The sequence below is a fragment of the Orussus abietinus genome, unplaced genomic scaffold (assembly GCF_000612105.2).
Source record: "Orussus abietinus isolate OABI.00-Male unplaced genomic scaffold, Oabi_2.0 scaffold19, whole genome shotgun sequence".
NCBI classification, from domain to species: Eukaryota; Metazoa; Arthropoda; class Insecta; order Hymenoptera; family Orussidae; genus Orussus; species Orussus abietinus.
This window is the reverse complement of record NW_019395981.1, coordinates 1,159,502-1,177,761: the sequence shown is the minus strand read 5'-3', so window position 1 is coordinate 1,177,761 and position 18,260 is coordinate 1,159,502. Positions and strand designations below refer to the sequence as shown.

At 58.6% G+C, this 18,260-nt stretch overlaps 1 protein-coding gene across 4 annotated transcripts in view; it reads right to left on the bottom strand.

Annotated features, from left to right (window-relative positions):
- Window positions 1-15,975, bottom strand: part of LOC105699824 (latrophilin Cirl) — a 183,924-nt gene extending 167,949 nt beyond the window's left edge. For all 4 annotated transcript variants that reach the window (XM_012425166.1, XM_012425165.1, XM_012425167.1 and 1 more), the window contains exon 1: window positions 15,516-15,975. The gene's annotated coding sequence lies outside the window, so the exon portion shown is untranslated. The remainder of the gene's footprint in view (window positions 1-15,515) is intronic.
- Window positions 15,976-18,260: the final 2,285 nt, after the last annotated feature.

Sequence of the window (18,260 nt, the reverse complement as noted above, 5' to 3'; positions counted from 1 at the left end):
TCTTTCAGAGTGGATCCCTGGGAGCCGTGACAAAGGGCAACCCTAGAACGCGGGGGATGGTTCCCGGGGAACCGGACCCGAAACCCTAGGGGGCTAGACCTAGGACAAACAGGAGTTCCACCGAGAGATTCGGATATCCACGGTCCAGAGGCCGAGAACCCATCGACGGGCCGATAATGCAATTCCTTTTTCCTCCTAGCCGAGATGTCCAAAGAGCCGGCGATTAGGGTCGCGATATCGGGTAACGACAGTCACCGGGCCGGGCAAAGAACCCGCAAATTGCGCGGAGCGAGATTAAACGAAACTAAATCGGAAGTTATTAAGCACCGGATACCTCGGCAACTGCAACGAGTGCCTCGTAAAGCCGAACTTGGACGGGGCCCGGGGGGGACAAGACTCGCCTAATAGACTCCGAAATGGGGCATTTCGCGAAATAGCGAGGGGGGACGGCGGAAACGACTTTCCGCGGACTCGGAGGCCATTGATAGGAGCGCAATTGGATTATCACCGCCATCCGAGACGCGTCCCCGCCCCAGGAGGCATCTAATCATCGAAAACGTATCAGTGGGGCGAGTCGAGGGTTGACGTCTACGGAGGGACGTGGAGGACAGGGCAGGGGGAGGAAGTGTGACATGGAAGCGGTCGTCGAACGGAATTAATTCCGAAAACTCCCGGCTCGGGTAGAGCGTCCGCGTCTTTATAACCTATACTTACTTGACTTCTCGAGGAGGGAAAGTGGAGGAGCGACTATCGTTAGACAAGGTAAGGCTCGAAGGCCAATGAAAGGAGATAATGGCGCCGTAAAGGGAGGAACGCTGCGAGCGAGAGGGAGACGGCGGAGAGCGGAGCTCGGGGAGAGGAAGCGAGAAAGAGAGAGAGAGAGACGGAGCCTGGGAGCGACGAGAGGGGGCGAGATGGAAGCACGCGGGGGGTAAGGGGCAAATACCGAGGTGGTGAGAAAGGCGATTAAGGGGGGCACGATCGCAGGGGAAAGGGGAAGGTCGGACAAGGAGGAGGCCATGGACCGCCGAGATGGACACCGCGAGATGCGCCCTATCGGTGGGGGCGGTCGCCCCATTTCGCCGCCCGCCACCCCCCGCCGCGTATTCGGGGGCTGCCGATAAATCAAACCCCCGGCCCGACCTGCGACGCGCTAATTACGCGTCTTGCTCCTAGGGACCCTATATCCCTCCGTCTTGACTATCCAGTGTCATGGTACTCTGGATGAGACCGACCATCCCCCTTGGCACCCTCAAAGAAAACCTCAACGGAATCACATCAACGCCTCTAATTCCCCCTAAAATCTCTGAAATAAATAATTGAATATCTCTTGATAACGAATTAACCTCGAAATCGAGCATCGTCGATTCGGGGGCGAAAGAATCGAAGGTACCCCCCGCCGGAGAGTAGGGGCTCGTCGGGGAAGAAATCCCCGTCTCGGTAAGGGACGACTTCCCGAAGTCGTGTTTCTCGTGCCGGTCGCAAGTTCGACCGTAAATACGAGGTTCCGATTAGTTTAGGGTGGTCCGAGAGAGACGGCTCGACTTTTTCGCGGGAGGCGCGCCGCGTTGCTCGCTTGCGGGAACCTCTACAGAATAGGGGTTGTACCCTGCATATAGGGGTTATACCCCGAGTCCCAGAGGGGATTCCTATGTAGCCGTCAATGGGTCGTGTTTGCCCGCGGTCCCGGTCACAGGCGACACCTCTTCTGTTCCGACTTAGATAACGCCCCCGATGTCCGCGTCGGTATCGGAGGCGACCCAAAGGGTTTCGGTGCCGACTTGTAAACCGAGTTATCGTTCCAGATAAGTCGCCGCGAGTTGAATTTTCGTGGGTCGAGAGATAGGGCCAGAGAGTAGCTAGGAACGCCTTGTCGGGTCTTCGCCACGTCGAAACCCACCCCGAGTAGATTAAAAGTCACGATCGGGAAACATCGGAGATAACTCCCTTCGGCATCCGGACGCGGCCAGGTTGATAAATCGGGCCGCGGGAATAACGCATCGGCGCATCGCGGGAATCCCTCAACATCGGGACAAAAGGGGGGTGTGCGCGAGTTTCTCAGAGTCGGCCCGGCGTATCGGGCGAGGAGTTATCGCCCCGAGATGGACTCTCCAAGGACCTTAAACTTCCTTCGGAAGAGTCTGGAAAGCGAGACAGGTCGGCACGGAGCTCAAGGGGGAAGGGCCCGGAGGGGGGGGAGGGAGAAGGAATGACAGATAGCGGTGAACCAGCAAGAATGCAGAGCCAAATGGACGTCGAACCAGACGAATGGTGGGAGTAACGGGAGAAGAGGGACGCGCCAGGGAAAGGGATAGGGGAACGGCGGAGTGAAAGAAAATGACAAAGGGGAGGGCATTGATAAAGAGAAGAAAAAAAAAGGAGGGAACCGGGGGGGGGGGGGCAGAAAAATCGGGAGAAGATTCAGCCGGCTGGGCGCGACCGCCCGGCAAGTCTCTCGAAGAATGCGCCTGACGTTTCTTGATTCATCGCGCTAACTTCCCTCAAAACTGCCTCCCCCGGCCCTATCTCCCCGCCCTATACTCCCCCTCCGAGGATATCCCCGCGCGATATCGGACCCCGCGAATCCGAGCCATTCGTTCTCGGGTTAAGCCAATTTCGCCGGACGCGGCCATCCGAGACCCGGCCGCGACTTCCGGTCCTTCCCCAACATCTGACCACTCGAGCTTCATATATATACGTATACACCCTATGTACCCGTATATATCCCTATATACGGTACGTTTTCCCCCCATGCCGCGCGCCACCCACGGGCGCTTCCGGCCCGGAAATGGGCATTTTGCGATATTTATTCCCCCGAAAACTGCAACCAACAGCCGTCGCGAGCGTCCGGGGTGGAAGACTCGACCGGACGTCGAAGTCACGAATGGGAATGACGTACGGGAAGAGGAGAAGGAGGAGGGGGGGAAAAGAGGGGCGACCTCGGGACCGAACTTCGCTCGTATCTTTCCCACCCCCCGTCCGTAATTTCCGAATCGTTTCTTCGCCCGTACGCGGCAATCGCCCCCGCAGCGCGGAAGAGGCAACACGCGAGGGGGAGGGAGAGGGGGAGGTGGCGATCGTTACCCCGCGCAATTCCGCAATTTTCCTAGAGCGGAGCCTTCTCCTTTATTGGCCACGGGACGGTAATCATGGGAGGCCTGGAATGAAGATGTAGATAGGCCTGATTTCAATTTTTCCTCGGCCCGGTTTACACAACCCGATTGCCCCCGGATTGCGCCCATGATCTCGTAAACGCGGATAGCCCCCTATAGCTCCCCATTTCCCATTTCGAGCCGTCCACTCCTGGCATCCCGAAAACCAGGACTGGGACGGTTCCCGAGGGTCGAACACCAGAAATCGGACGTTCGAGCGACGGGCGACCGGATCCTACATTATCGCGCCCTTCTCCTTTGTTTTCGGGCCGACCTCGTCCTGCACCTACGAGGCCCTAGCGAGGACTGACCCCGAGGATGCCGGGGTGGGCGCAGATGTGGGCGGCCGGGAGGAAAGGGGGGGGGGAGGAGGAATCACGCGATAGCTCGATTTTGAACGTAAATCGCGTTACCGCTAACGACCCATTCCGGCCGTTCCCGATCTCCGGGAGACCGGTGATTCACGCGTGTACTCGTTTCGGCCCTTATCGATAACGACGAGTCGGTCGAGCCCCGCCCGAAACAGGTGTCGGGCTCGATTTTCACGAGGGACTCCTCGTTTTCCCCCTACCGCTGGACAGTACAGTCCTCGAAACGCGGAGAGATTGCCCGTGGTCGAGGGTGTCCGGAAGAGGTGGCCGAGTCGGGTCGCGCAAAAAAGCCGCCGTCCAAGGCCAAGATTGCGCGACCCACCTACAGGGGGGGATCGTTTTTACGGCCGGGTCGGCATCGGCGGGGTTGGTCGCCCCCTCGGCGGTGATTACCGAATAGTTTTTGCCCGGACCTCATCCCACGCGCGCTCTTCTTGCCGGGCCGCCGATGGCTTTGTTTAGCACGCCGCGTAACTCCTCGAAACAATCGTTTGATGGATTTCTCCGAGCGTTTTTGCACGGCGAACCGTGGGGGCCAATAAAGCACCGGGTAATGGACGGCCCGACCGACTTTTTCCATCGGCTCGATCGTAATCCGAGTCACCCCCGGACTTTCTCATTTCTCCGGCCCGGCGACCGGACCGGTCCCGCGTCCGTCCGGACCGGTGCACTCTCCCCGGGCCGGGGACCGCCTCTCGACCCCTCGGCTCTCCCGAGTCCCGGCCGACGCCCGAATTAATCGACTCCCGGCTGAGTGCTTTCCGGGGACACCGGCCCGCTCCCGGGCGACACCCCCGAGGAGTTCGCGGTCGCGCACCCCGGGCCGATCGACTTTTCCGATCGACTCGATTGACCCGGCCGCGAGGTCGCGGACGCGCCGTGTCGAGGGGAGCCCCATCGTCGTCCAGGTCCGTGGAAAGCGACACGTAGATAAGAGCTCATCTCCAAAGCGTCCCCGACCCGCGCACCCTCCCTTTCCGATCTTCGTCCGCGAAACCGGAAGCTCCCGTCGCAAGTGGCACCGAAACAATCGCCCATTTAACGCTACGCGGCCGACCCCGTAATCCGTTTATCGTCGCGACCCTCGCCGTGTAACGTCGACGGGGAATGCGCCGTTAATGGCGTCGACACAATGACGATTAACGGGGAAAACGGAGATCAGGGGACGCGAGGACCGGCAACCCGGATTAACGAACGGGGGACTAGAAGGGGCAGGAGGGGGGGAACGAGCCCCAAACTCGACCGGATTATGATTTATGATACGCCCCGGGAAGAAGGCTCCTCTCTCCTCTCGGGATGCGGGCCGATCCGACGCAACGACCGAGCCGACGCTTCCCGAAGAGGTCCCCGAAATCCACCCCCCGAAGTGCATTCACGGCTGACGGAACGCACCAGCTGGCTCCGTTCAACGGAACCGCCCGCCGACTCGAGGAGCCTCCCGACGAGATGCCTCCCTTCCCAGGATTTACCCTTTTGTCGAGGAATATAATTAATAACACGCGACGAGAAAATTTCAACTAGTTAGAACTAGTGGAATCCATTACTCCGAGGTCCCGAGGGCCTGCCCAGCAAATCGTACCACGCGTACGCTTTATCGGCGGATTATTAATCATTTTATCATGGCGCAAATGCCGCCTCCCACGACCAGGTACGGGGCACGACGATTCGGCGCGTAAAAATTAGCCCGAAGCGACCCCCGCTTTGCGGGCAACTAGACGCGGGGATTCCGCACCCCCGGGCCCGCGGTTTCCCCGGTCCCAGGAGCGCCAGCCCGGTAATTGGGTTGTATACGACTCGTATTCCGGGTTTCCGCCACTTTTTGCGTCGTTGCGGGAACGCCGGGGCTCGATCCGCCGTTTCCGGCCAAATTACCGCGTTAATTCTAATGCATGCACGCGGAGCGGCCTCGCAAATGCAAGAAGCACGTATCGGGGAGGGGGTGGCTGCCCCCGTAGGTGCGCCATTACCGGGTCGGGTGTGCGGCTGCGGAACGATCCCCGCCGGGGTGAATTTAAATTCGCCGAATCAGAATGGGGCGGATCTTTCTTCGACTCGGTTGTTCCAGGTGGGGGNGGGGGCGGTGGGCGGGAAAACGCGAGCCACCCGGGGAACGATGGGCATATCCAGAGTTACGACGAAGTCCCGGGCAAGGCCGAGCTCCCTGGAGTCCTCTCTAAAGCCCCGTCGACGCGCCTAGGCGGCACCGAAAGCGTCCCCGAGAAGGGAGAAAAGAGGGCGAAAAAAAAGAAAAATAATTAAATCGGAAGAAGACAGGGGGGGTAGCGGACGCGGGAACATTTCGGGAACGCGGGTTTCGAGCGTCGCGGCTCGACACCCTGTCCGGCCGGCGAACAGCGAAAAGGATAAAAAGAGGGGGGAGGCCGGGGGAAGAAAAAGGCAGAAAAAGGACGAGCCCTCGGAACCAGAAGACAATCGTCCGAGGTCGAGGAGGCGGAGCGCGGCTACCGGGGGCCGCTCGGTCGGTAACACGCAATCGGCCTCCCTAAATCGTGCGAAAGATAAGACTCGCTGTATTTTAAACGCGGATCCGCCGACGGACGCCCGCCCTCGTAAATAACCCCCCGCGACCCGCCGGCGCGCACCTCCGCCGCCATACTTTCTCCCGCTTTCCTCCTCCCGCCCCCCCTGCCCCTCGGGCGGTATCGACCGATCCGAGGCCGCCGCCGAAAATCCTCGAAGACCCTCCTCTCTTTCGTCGATAAACGCGTCACACCGGAGGCGCGGCGAGAGCGACGGGTCAATCTTCCCCGCCGACCGGCGGTCCCCCGGGTGATCGGGACCCGCGGAACCGCGTCGATCTCCCCGCGGCTCCCGACTTCCGGTCTCGCCGGGGCTTCCGCCGGTCGAATCGAAGCCGCGCACCTCCTTTCCACCCGCGGCGCCGGGTCCTCGCCCTCGGCTAAGCCCCCCCCCCCCCCCCCTCGCGAAGAGACAAAGCGTGGAGCCGTGCTGATTGCATTATCGCGCCCGTTGGGCACGCCACCGGACGGTAACGCGGGTACGCTCGCAAGCCGCAATCGTAACGACGCAGCTGACTCGGCACTCGCGGGCCTTCTCTCTCGGTTTCGCTTTTTTCCCTCTGGCCGCTTCCCCCCTCTGCATCGCGGGGATCTTAAACGAGCCCTATCCGAGGGCGCTACAGGGCAAGGCGAGGTCGGAGCCTAGGGTTCCGGAAACGCGGAACCACTTTCCCTGCGGTGGATCCGGAGGAACCCGAAGAGCGTAAGAGTACGTTCACACATGGTAACGTGTGTTGGTCCGTGCGACGGCGTTAGCGTTACATTACGGGGGGGTGCACAGATTTTTACGACCAAGGAAATACAGTTGCGCCGTTCAATTGGAGTTGGACCATAACGTGGGTTCCGAACCCGACGAACCCCCGTCGAAGTCCCGCCCCAGAGTGGGAGGGCCGTGCGGTAAGGTGCACGGTCGCGAGTCGAGGTTTCGACGTCGAGTTCTGGGTAGCCGGGGTCACCCGGGGCCACGCTCCGAGGGCAGCTCGAGGTCCCTCTCCCGAGGAGGGCCCCCGCCCGGGACTCGCCCGGGCGATTCGTTCCGCCGTCCCCTCGGCGAGGCCGGCAATTCCATTTCTGTCAGGCATCGGGCCAGTCGAGCCGAGCCGGGCCGGGCCGGGCCCGGCCGGCCTCTCTTTATCCTTGGAGTTTCATGGCCGCCGAGCGGGAGAGACGGAGAGAGAGAGAGAGAAAAGGTAGGAAGGCAAGAGCGAGGAAAAGAGACAGAGAGAGGGACCCAGGCCCGCGCCGCGAAGAAAGGGTCAGGATCGACGGCTCTCCAAGATGCGTCGGGGAGTAAAACTCCCGTCGCTCGGTCTCGAGCGGGGGCCGGAGAAGGAGGAGGAAGCGGGGGAGGGGGGGGGGGGCAGGCAGAAAAGAAAAGGGGAAAAGAAAAAGGGAAAAAAGGAGCATTCGGAAAGCGTGAAGTGCGCCAATCATGGGCCGTTATTGGCGGCAATTATGATAATAGCATACCTCGAGCGAGGGCCGTATTATCGGGGCCCGGACCCGGCGGAGGGTAGGCCCGAGAGCACCCTACTGGCCTCTATTAATCATACAAATGGTTCATTACAAACTCGCGTATTACCGGGCGCGGGTAATTATGCCTGGAAATTGCGCCTAGGAACCGCGCGAGTCGAGTCCCCGGTTTTCGGGGCCCGGGATATTCCGCGTACTCGGGGTGACCGGGCCGGGCCCCGGATCTCTCGCGAGCGAGACTTCGTACCGCGGCCGACGTCGCCGCGTCCACGGGGAGCGAGGCTCAGTCTCGCGGAGGCCCTCGCGCCGGGCGGACGCGCGCCGTCCGCGCGAGAGGGGGCGCCCGGACATGAATCCTAGGTCCTTATGAAGTCGCGGATACTCAAGGGAAACACGGCACGGCTATTCCGCAAATGCATTGGTATCTCCGCGTTGCATCACGCGCGCGTACGCCCGACACCGGAGGAGAGGGATCGGGAGAAAGAGGCAAGGAACGACTTCGGCGTTGCGACGCTCTCTCGACGGAGGACTTTGTAAATTTTTTTTATTGTAAAATTTCTGAGAGAACTTTAGGAAAAAGGGGAAAAAAAATAGGAAATAACGTATCCCGCGACGATGGGTACCGAACGTTCCGGTTTCCTCGAGAAAACGGAAACCCGGTCGAGGGGGGAGGTAGAGAGAGAGAGAGAGAGACAGAGCCCCCGCCCTCGAGGTTCGGCCTCGGCGGAGGAGCGGATCACCGAGACGTCGTTTTTCCCACGTTAAACGGCGGGAAAGACGTTTTTAATTGAATAAAGCGGGACAAGGATACGTCCGCGGCGACGCCGACGGCCGTCCCTCGAGTTGCGTTGCGCCACGTAAGTGCGTAAACCACCGACGAGAGCCTTAACGGGTCGGTCGGGCATTCCGAGCGAAGTTTATCCCCGGCGAGCGGAGGATAAATCAACAATCGGTATAAATAGCGACGCCAAACTCGAACGTTCGTTCCGCCGAGGGAGAGGGAAAGAGAAAGAGAGAGAGAAAGGAGAGACACCGTCGCGACGTGCCTCCGTCGTTATTAGCCGGCACGCTAATAACATGCGCGCGGTATACGAGGGCCATTGTCTACTTGCCCGCGAAACGGACACGCGGCGAATGACAAACGGCCCGTAAATCCCACGTGCGATAAATATGCATAAACGAGGAAAAGTGTCCGAGAGCCGAACCCACGTTGAACCGGCGCGGCCACCTTCGTTCGCGCCTTTATTAACGAACTCTCTCGTTCACCGGCGATCCCCGCATCGCCCGATCCTTCTCTTCCGACTCTGCGGTACCGGAAGTGCCCTTTCACCAGTTAATCGCCGTCCCGGCTCCTTCCGGCGCGATCTCGACGCGGGACGAAAGCGGCCCTACACTGAGATAAGCCCCGGCGACCGGGAAAACTTGCTCCAGCCCCATCTCGCCACGGTGCAAGACCCCGTAGAAGGGGGAAAGGCTTGATCCCGAGGAGACTCCGACCGAAGAAAGGGCCCAAAGGGCTCTTCGGGGTCGTCGGCCCGTAGAGGCGCGGAAAGGGGTACGCGAGCGGCCCCCTCGAGGGGGAGGCGAGAGTTTCGCCGTGGAATCTCGATTTAAAATTCGACACGATAAATTACTCGCGTGCTCGCGACATTACGTCGTTAGCAATGAGCTGCCTCGAATTCCCATGGACGGGGCGCCTCGGGTGTGCGGACGCGTTTACGCGTGTGCGTTCGCCGTACAACCACCGTGTACACGTATATACACGTGCAGCCGGTGGATGGAAGGCGCGGCAATTACGCGGTAATTCGCGGGTGTTGTGAGAAAATGCCGGTTGCGGGGATGTTTTCTGGCTTAAACGTAGTAATTTTTCCGCCATTACCCCTCCGCGCGAGCGGGGGAGGGGGGGGGGGTATCGACTCCGTTCGACGAGCGTCACCGGCGAAACGCGACTTTATTGTTATCGGCCCGACCGGTGCTCTCCTCCTCTCCCACCCCCTCCTCGATTCGGCTGGATCAGAAGGGAACGACGCGGGGGACGGACGGAACGACCAGGATCGGACCGTAGGTAGCGTCGCGACGCGCGCCGGTCGCGAAGCGGGCGAGCGCGTGTCGAGGGGGATCCGCGCGCGCGAAAGGGAGAAAGAGATAGAAGCGGCGAGGAGACGGGCAGAGGGGGGGAAGAGGAGAGAGAGAGAGGCGGCCGATATTCCGATCTGCATAATGCCCTCGGCCCGTATTCACGTCTCGCCTTTAGAACCGATTTTAGGACCACTTTTATCCTATCTCCGGTCGTTCGGGCCCCGCTCGGCTGCCATTGATAAGTGCGCGCCCGAAACTCCCCGAGTGTTTCCCGTCGACTTCGTTCCCCGGGGGCCGAAAAGGCCTCCGACGGTTCCGCGGAAGGTTTTTCCTTATTCTCGAGCTCCATCTTGGAGACCCTGGCGACCGGAAGCCTCGACCAAGGCGGGCCAGGGGTCGGACGATCGACGTTCGGGGTGCGCGAGCGGCGCTTTTGTTCTTTTTTTATTTTTTCCACCCCTCCTCCCTGTGTCTTAATTTTCCCGGGACCGGAGGTAATCGAAAAGCGGCCCGAAAGTCACGATGCGATAGCACCTCGACGCGGAACGGGGCGTCTCGTCGCGCCGCTCGGCGTCGGCCTTTTTTACCCGCTCTTTCCTTCCTCCTCTTCCTCCCCCTTCTTGACGGGCCACCCTCGGAAGCCGGGGCGCGCGAAACTGGAGCGCTCGTGCAGCCGGCGTTAACAATCGCCAGTAAATGCTGGAAACTCTCGAAAATAACTAATTTCCGCGCGACCGTTCCGCGTGTAACTGCACATTTCCATAGGGTGTTTCCCCGCGGTACGACCGGACGTACTTCGCGTGGTCGTCCCCCTTCCCCGGCTTGCCTCCTCCCCCCCGACACGGGGTCCTATATCTTTTCGACGGTCGCGGGAATTCCGCACTGCGACAGAGTCAAGTTTAAAGGGTACGTGCGTGGAATGTGACGAGAATGGGACGCGGGGAATTATTAAAACCGCGGCTAGGAGAGGACCCGAAGGATCGACCGGAAGAGCGATCGGCAAAACCGTAGAATGTACGCGATAGGGGGACCCACCAGCTGTTCCAAATCCCTAGAAAGTCCAAAGCCCTGCCCCTCTACTCCCCATAAGGGGTCTAGCATGCGTTCCGTTCCAATTGCGCCCCGGTCTCTACGTCGAGAGGTTGATCCGATTCGTTCGGCCTCCGTCGCGACGTCGACCTCCGTCGGCGGGCGCGCACCGTCTTTCCGGCTCGGCCGACACAATGGAGAGTGAGAGAGATAGAGAGAGAAAGAGCGAGGGCGAACAAGTGCGCATTCCCTCTTTAGAGCACAATGCTCCTCCGAACGGCGTAATAACCGATCGCCCCTGCTTCGCGGACATGCAAAGTACGCGGTAGGGAAGCGAGAGGGCGCACTCGCGCGGGCGACCACTACTCGCGCGAGCCAGACTCGCTCGGACGTGCACCTAAATCCCCTCTTCCTTCTCGTAGCATTTAAATCCTCGATTCCACGGGTACGAGGCGCGGTCGGGTTAAGGTGAAGTGAAACACGTCGAGGAACTTGATCGACGTCGATAAGGATTTTTCTAAATGCCTACGTTGCCGAGGTTTGTTTTTATATTGACAGCTGGGTCGTGTTATATTGGATATTATACCAAATGGCATACTCCACCCGTCATTTTCGCACAATAAAAATCAAGAAATTGAAGTGAAACTCCAGAAATCCTCTAGATTCATGCTTCCTGAGGCCCTAATTGACTGCAGAGCGACCCCCCGCGCCATCTGTGATTTCCAGGTCAATTAAATTTTCACTCCGAGACCTCGAATTCCCATCGTTTTAACATGGAAGCGCATACAACACTTTTTTTGCCTTTACTCCCGTTCAAATGCGAGTTCATCGATTACCAGAGTGTTCTAAATTGTCGTAAAATTGTCCTGACCCATTCGTTTCTCATATCGGGGCCTCCGATAATTGTATATCGATCGAAATATGAGAGCTCGACGCCATTTTGGTTATGATCTGGGCTGGGTGAAAAAATTTTTTTTTAAAAATCCAAAATTTCAATGTGTCAGGACAATTCTTAGATGATCAGGAGTGATGTGTCAAAGTTTCGGACAGTATGGTCTAATACCCTTTAAAAAAAAAAAAAGTGTATTCAAATCGACTGATTTGAGAGGGGTTTCACTTCACCTTAACGATCCGTAATCCAGATACGTCCGCAAGAAAGGCCGTCTCGAAACGATTCATCGGGCGTAACGCCGGGGCGCGCGTCGCCTCGACGTCGATTTACTCCTTACGCCTACGTAAAAGAGCGTCGGGACAAGTTGCGCCCCTAACGTCGCGGGGTGGGTTCCTCATTACCCACCCCCGATCAATCGTTGCGGGGCCTGGATCGATACGTCGGAAATGCGAGACAAGCGGCGATTTCCACACTGCTCGAGTCGGACGCTCCTAAGAGAAGGTATCGCCGATTCTCGAGGATTTTCCGCCGATACTGGGAGTATCTCGAGGTGGAGTCAAGTCGAGAAAACCTGAACAGTCCTTTAGGTCGCGGGATTAATAACCAGAGACGCGCGGAACGCCCGCCGGAGGGGGAGGGAGAGAGAAAGAGAAAGATGCAGTCCGTGGAGCCGGCACCGTGACGCGCGAGATTTTCCAAATTTTATCGCCGGCCCGCCGGCGCTTGCTCCTTTAAGATCTAATCTCCCGGCCGGCCGGGACACGAGAGGTCCGACCCCGACATACGGACGGAAAGACCACCGGGCCTCCGGAACGCGCCGGATGCCGACTTTTCGGCTTTCGGCGCAGACCGGCTCCGCGAATCCGCCGATAAGTCCGAGTGGAAACTCGAATCGACCCCTCCTGGCCAGAGTAGACGGAGAGATAGAGAGAGAGAAAAGAGAGAGAGAGAGAGAGAGAGAGTGGATACGCCAGTCACGGTCGCGGTCGAAGAGAGACCCCGTGTACGTAGAGGAAAAATTCAATTCGTTCGGAAAAAATCTTCCCTCCTCATCTGGTTCGTTCCAACATTTGGTAAACAGTGTACGATTTGCGGGACAGTATCATCTGCCGAATTACATTCATACCCAGGGTGTGTCATTTGTCAGGGTATTTATTATAACGGACCAAAAGTTAAGAATCGAGGTATCTCTCATTTTAAGGGGACGTGAAGGTGGCATCTCAGGGGTCGATCGTTCATGAAACTCTTCCCTTAACTGGGCGCACCGAACCGTTTGAAATTTTTCCACATGAACATGGAATCCATGAGGAAGGTCCTGACACTCGTGAAATTTCATTTTCAATACAATATTTTTAAAATACCCATAAAGAAATTGTTCAAAAAAAAAAAATTGAAATCTCATGAGCTTCAGGACCTTCCTTATAATCTCCACATTCACATTGCGAAGTGTGAAATGATTCGGTAAACCCAATTCGGAGGAGTTTCATAAACGAGACCTCTTCGCTGCCACTTTGACATCCCCTTAATGTGATATGAAAGGGAAAATATTTACAAAGCTTTTCTCCAAACCGGGTGCGCCGAATTATCTGAAACTTTAATACGTGATAATGGAGGCCCCTAATGAAGAACGCCATGCTCGTGAAACTATATTTTTCCGAGAAAAAAAAAATCTCCTCTTCGGTTCCTGTCCGAGACAAATACAAATTTCTTCGCAAGAAATGAAATTCCACGAGCATCGCGTTCTTCCTTAGGGCTTCCATAATCTCGCGATGAAGTTTCAAATGATTCGGTGCACCCAGTTTGGAGAAAAGTCATATAAACACGTTTTTACTTTTCGGTACGTACATGACACTTTCATATCACCATAACACGTTGAATATTTTCTTCAGCGTATTGTAAATAGTGTACGATCTGCAGGAGAGGTCTGAAGGTATCGTCGACGACGTCCCTTCGAGAACTCACGAAATCGGGAAATCAAGGATACCACTGAAAGATTACCGCCTCGAAATGGATAGGATACGAAATTTGCCGACCCCTTGGCAATGCCGCGCTAACGTGACGGAATGGCGACGACCGCTCGGTGTCATCCTCGCTTTGGGTCCGTCGATAACGACTCGGGGACTGAACAGAGAGTCCCCACCCGCGCGCGACCCTGAAAAACGCGACCCTCGACTCGGGAAAAATCCCGGCCGGAAAAACCTGTTCCCCTCGTCGGCACCGAGAGCGAGAACACGATCCGCGCACGTCGCGTCAAGGTGCGCGACTCGACCTCGACATCTTCGAAAGGCCGTCCCCCCCGGCAAGATTTTTCCGCCGAGCGATAAATCACGGCGAGGAAAAAATCGAAACGGCGTCGACGAGCGAGCCAAAAGACGCAGACAACATTGGCATGGAAAACTGCAAGGAAAGAAGTCGCGTCAAATTTCATTCCGAGGTGCGGTTTAGTAACGACGGGAACGATTCCGCCGGCAAAAAGCACCGGCGTCGAGGCGCCTCCGGGTCCCGATTTTTCCGGGAAAATCGAGATCAATCGACGTCGATGGCGCGTCGAAAGGTCGAAAAATACTCCCGCGCGAATGCACTTTTCCCGCCGCGGACCGCACGGGAGTTTTCCACGAGATGGACTCGTCAGAGGCTCCCTTCGGGTGCGACGATTAAAAGTCGATTCTCGATTGCAGAGGGCACTTTTAATACCGATTGGGAGTACGCCGAGATTTTAAAAGGATCGTCGCTAGCCTCCCTGCCGAGCCGCATTTAACGAATCGCTTTGATAACAGAGAAATGCACCTCGATTACGGGTAACACCGACCCGTCGGAAAATCCAAACCACGACCGAAGAGCCAACATTTGGGGATTCGGTTTTTCCTCGTCCGTTCCATGAAACCCAGGTACGCGTAAATAGAACGTGGCCCCGATGATAATGTAGCGCGTGTTTACAGCGCAATTACATAATCAGCGATCGAGTACGGAAATTCGACCCGTTCGAAAACCTCGTGAAATCCATTCCGTCGGCCCTCCCCCCGCGACACAAATTCTCCCGACACGTGCTTCGAAATTATCCCCGAATATGGGAAAAGTCCCTAGGTCCGCGATAAACAGAAATCCAGGAAAACTGTCCGACGTAACATGGCTCCAAACCCCGATTTAGGTATTTCGCCGATTGTTCATCTCTCCCGATTACACAGCGCGGATATGCCGCTCGACGAATCGGCGGGAAAACGTCGCAGAAAAGAATTTCGGTAAGTATTTCCCAAACGAGGCGCGCTCGATGCGTCGATTATTTCCAGGGCGCCCTCGCGTCTCCGAAAATCCAGAGTAACGATGGAAACTTAACGATCACTCGGTCCGAAAACCGGGGGAAAAACCGCGACGACGACGTTCTCGAAATTCCGGCAACACGGAAAGAAAGGAAAGGAAAAAAAAAAAAGAAAGAAAAAGGAGAGGGGAACCCGATTCGAGGGAACAACTTCGTCGGCAGACGCTCCCGAGTTTCCGCGGAGCGAGCCGCACGACTGCGCCCGTCGCCCGCCCTTCGTCGCACTTTTCCGGCCGGCTAAACAGAAACCGGCCGAGGACATTCGTCAGGATATAAACCCGGGATATATGCCGCAGTTTTCCCCGAGGCGGGCATCGGGAATGAAATTTCGTCGGGTCGAAACTCCGGGTGCCCGGTATACGCGCACCTGCCAGTACCTCGAATCCCTTCCCCGCGTTTGCGGGAAGGAGAAAAAAAAAGAAACAAAGAAGAAGATAATGTATAAATACTCGTTACCCTCGTGGGGCGTAAACCTGGGGCCCGGCGCGGAGTCGATTAACGGCGCAAGGCCCGGGTCCCTCGGGATGCCGGGGCGAGTTTTCCCGCGGCTCCGACCTTGCCCCTTCCCGCATGCGGCGGGGAAGAGAGGCGTCCGTCTGGCGGCAACACCGGGTCCCCGAGAGGGACACCTCGCGACCCTCTCCACGTTGTGCGTATACTTACAGGGTGCGGGATTCCGGGCGAGGGGTGTCGCATGATCCGACGCGCGTGGACGTCGGTGGCCGTCGGACGCGCCGCGTCACGCACTGATCACAATCCCGGTACCGTTTTCTCGGCGGAGGTGTCGCAGGTAGGGGGCACTGCGCGCGGCGCCACTTCTCGCGCACGGAACTCGCGGGGTCACCTCGTGGTCCACCTGGGGGTGGGATCGGTCAGCGAGCGCAGCAGGCGGCCGAGGGTGCGCAGCCCCGGAGGCCGCGGTCACCGGACGCGCGCTCAGCGCGGCGCCTCGCTCCCGGGCCGAGATCCAGTGGCGGCGGTCCGGCGGGGCGCACCGCGTCTCTGGTCAGGACGGCGTTCACGGGTCCGCCGGGGGCTCGGGCATCGCTCCGGCGGGTCCGCGTCGAGTCGGCGGTCGGGAGTCCGGCGGTGCACTCGGGTCCGAGGAGAGGGCAAGACGCGAGCGCGCACGACCCTCTCTCGACGAAGCCAGCGGTGAAACTGAGCGATCGGGGGGCCGAGAGAGCGTCCCCCGCCCCACCACGCGCCCGGCTCCCCCCACCACTGCGCCCGAGTCTAGCGCGACGCCTTCCCCTCGCGCGCCCCGCCAGCCTTCGGCCGGCTACCCCCACCACCGGGCCTCTCTCTTTCGCCGCCCGCACCCGCGGCCGACAGAGGTCCCCCTCTCTCTCCCGCCCCTGCCGCCCGCATCCGACCCTCTCCCTCGACTCGCCGTCGCTCCGTCCCGCTCGCTCTCCCGCGCGTGCCGAGGCCTCTCGCTCCCTCCCCTGCCCGCCGACGCGCTCGCCGGCGACGCTCGCCGCGGTCACCGAGGATGCGTCCGGCTCGCTCTCTCTGTCGGCGCGAACCGTTAGGTGGAAAGGTCCAAGGGTGCTCCCGAGAAGCTTTAGACATCGGTCGAGTCAACGTCTATACCAGGCCTGCCTTCTCGCCGCGCGCCTAGGTCGTTTCTCCGGCCCTGCCGAGAGAGGGCCGGCGCTCTCTCTTTCCTTCTGTTTCTCTCCCGCTCATGCGGGGGCGACGTTAATTCCTGATCGAGGTGTATTAACGCGCCCCGCGCGACGCTCCCTCCTCCGTTTAAACGATCGCTTCGTATTCCCCGACAACCTTTACGACGAGTCGGACGTTCGACGCGCCAGGTGAAAACGAGAGCGAAACCGGGAGAATTAGGGAGAGTGCACGGACCGCGGCGAGGAACGCGGCCATTTTCTGCCCGGCAATCGGTTTATTCGATTTGCGGTTCGCATCGTCCGTGTTTATTTTCTCTGTATTCCTTCTTGTTTTTCTTTTTTCTATTTATTTGGCGAAGGTGCCTTCGGGCTCCCAGGCCAAGGCGCGGTTCAAGGGAGTATCGAGAGTTTAATTCCGGTACCTGATTCCAGAGCGCGAGTCCGGTTCCGGGACTCCAAATGCCCGGAGGACGCTACAATGGGAGGATGACGACGCTATGGGAATTTAGACCCGGGCCTGGCGCACCGAGGACGAATAGGCTCGTCGTGGGCGAACGGGGACCCCCCGTGACCCAAAAGCGTGGAGGCTAAGTAGAGGACTACGGGGCTCCCGGGATAAAGTGGAGCACGGAGGTCGAAAGAGGATACCGGGGAGCTCACTTTTGTCCGGGTATTATGGCCTTGTCGGCCGTCACCGGGTAACGGGTGGTAGCACTACCGAGATAATGACTCGGAGGATGTTATTAATGTGCTTTTATCCAAGCTAATTTCAGGGGAATACCCTCGTCGAGGCCGCCAACGTCGGGGACCCGATCGACGCGATTCCGATCACCCAGGTGGAGGGAGGATCGGGAAACGGAAGAGGAGTCCTGGAAGCGCCTCGACGATAATTCGAGGACTCTTGTCGCCGAGGCGAGAATTCGACGTAGGGACCCACCCGCGCCTATTTTATCGGGGACCGGGAACGGGAGCTCCATACCGCGCGGAATATTTCCGCAGGGATCCCGCGGTGGAGCGGAAAAGCGCGGTGGCTTGTCGCTCCAGCGGCGGGTCCGATTACCGACTCGGTTCGTTCGTTCCGTCCTTTCATTTCCTACCGACAAGACGGAGGAAGCGGCGGAGAGAAGGAATCCGGGGAAGTCGGAGGCAAAGCGAACGCTCGGTCTCGTTCCTTTCCGGAGGCGTCATTACGTGCGGCTTAGTTAACGCTTACGGGGCGGCCGTTAGGGGGGCACCGCCGCGTCTGGAAATTTTAGACGCCCGAGCCGGTCCTTTGTCGCCGGGCGAAATCGGGCCTCGGCCTTTCCGCCGCGGAATAAACGACCCACGAAGGGAGAGTGACGTTTAATTGGGAGCCACGCGATCCGGCCGGGAGGCGGTCCTCCGGACCCGGGAGGACGACGATCGGCCCTACTACGTCGCTCCTCCAATCTCTGACGATCCCCTTTTTAATTGTCGCCGACTCGCGCCGAGACGGACCCCGGCGGTTTTATTATTCCCCGGACGCGGTTCCTGTCCTCGAGATGGGTCGCGTCGCCCGGTTTCCCTAGGTCCACCGCGTCTAGGGCTGCGACGGTTCGCTCGATTTCCCTGGTTCACCGGTTTGCCAGGTTCTCCAGGTTCGTCCGGGCCGCAGCGTGTAATGGGGCCGTATACCTTCGTATAGACGCGGATCGACGCGAATTTACGCGAGCGGTCGTTAAAAGTCCTCGTTAAAGCTTTCAGGGCTTAATAGGACGCCGCTATCCTGCGGGGGTTAAGAATTGAGGCTCCGAGA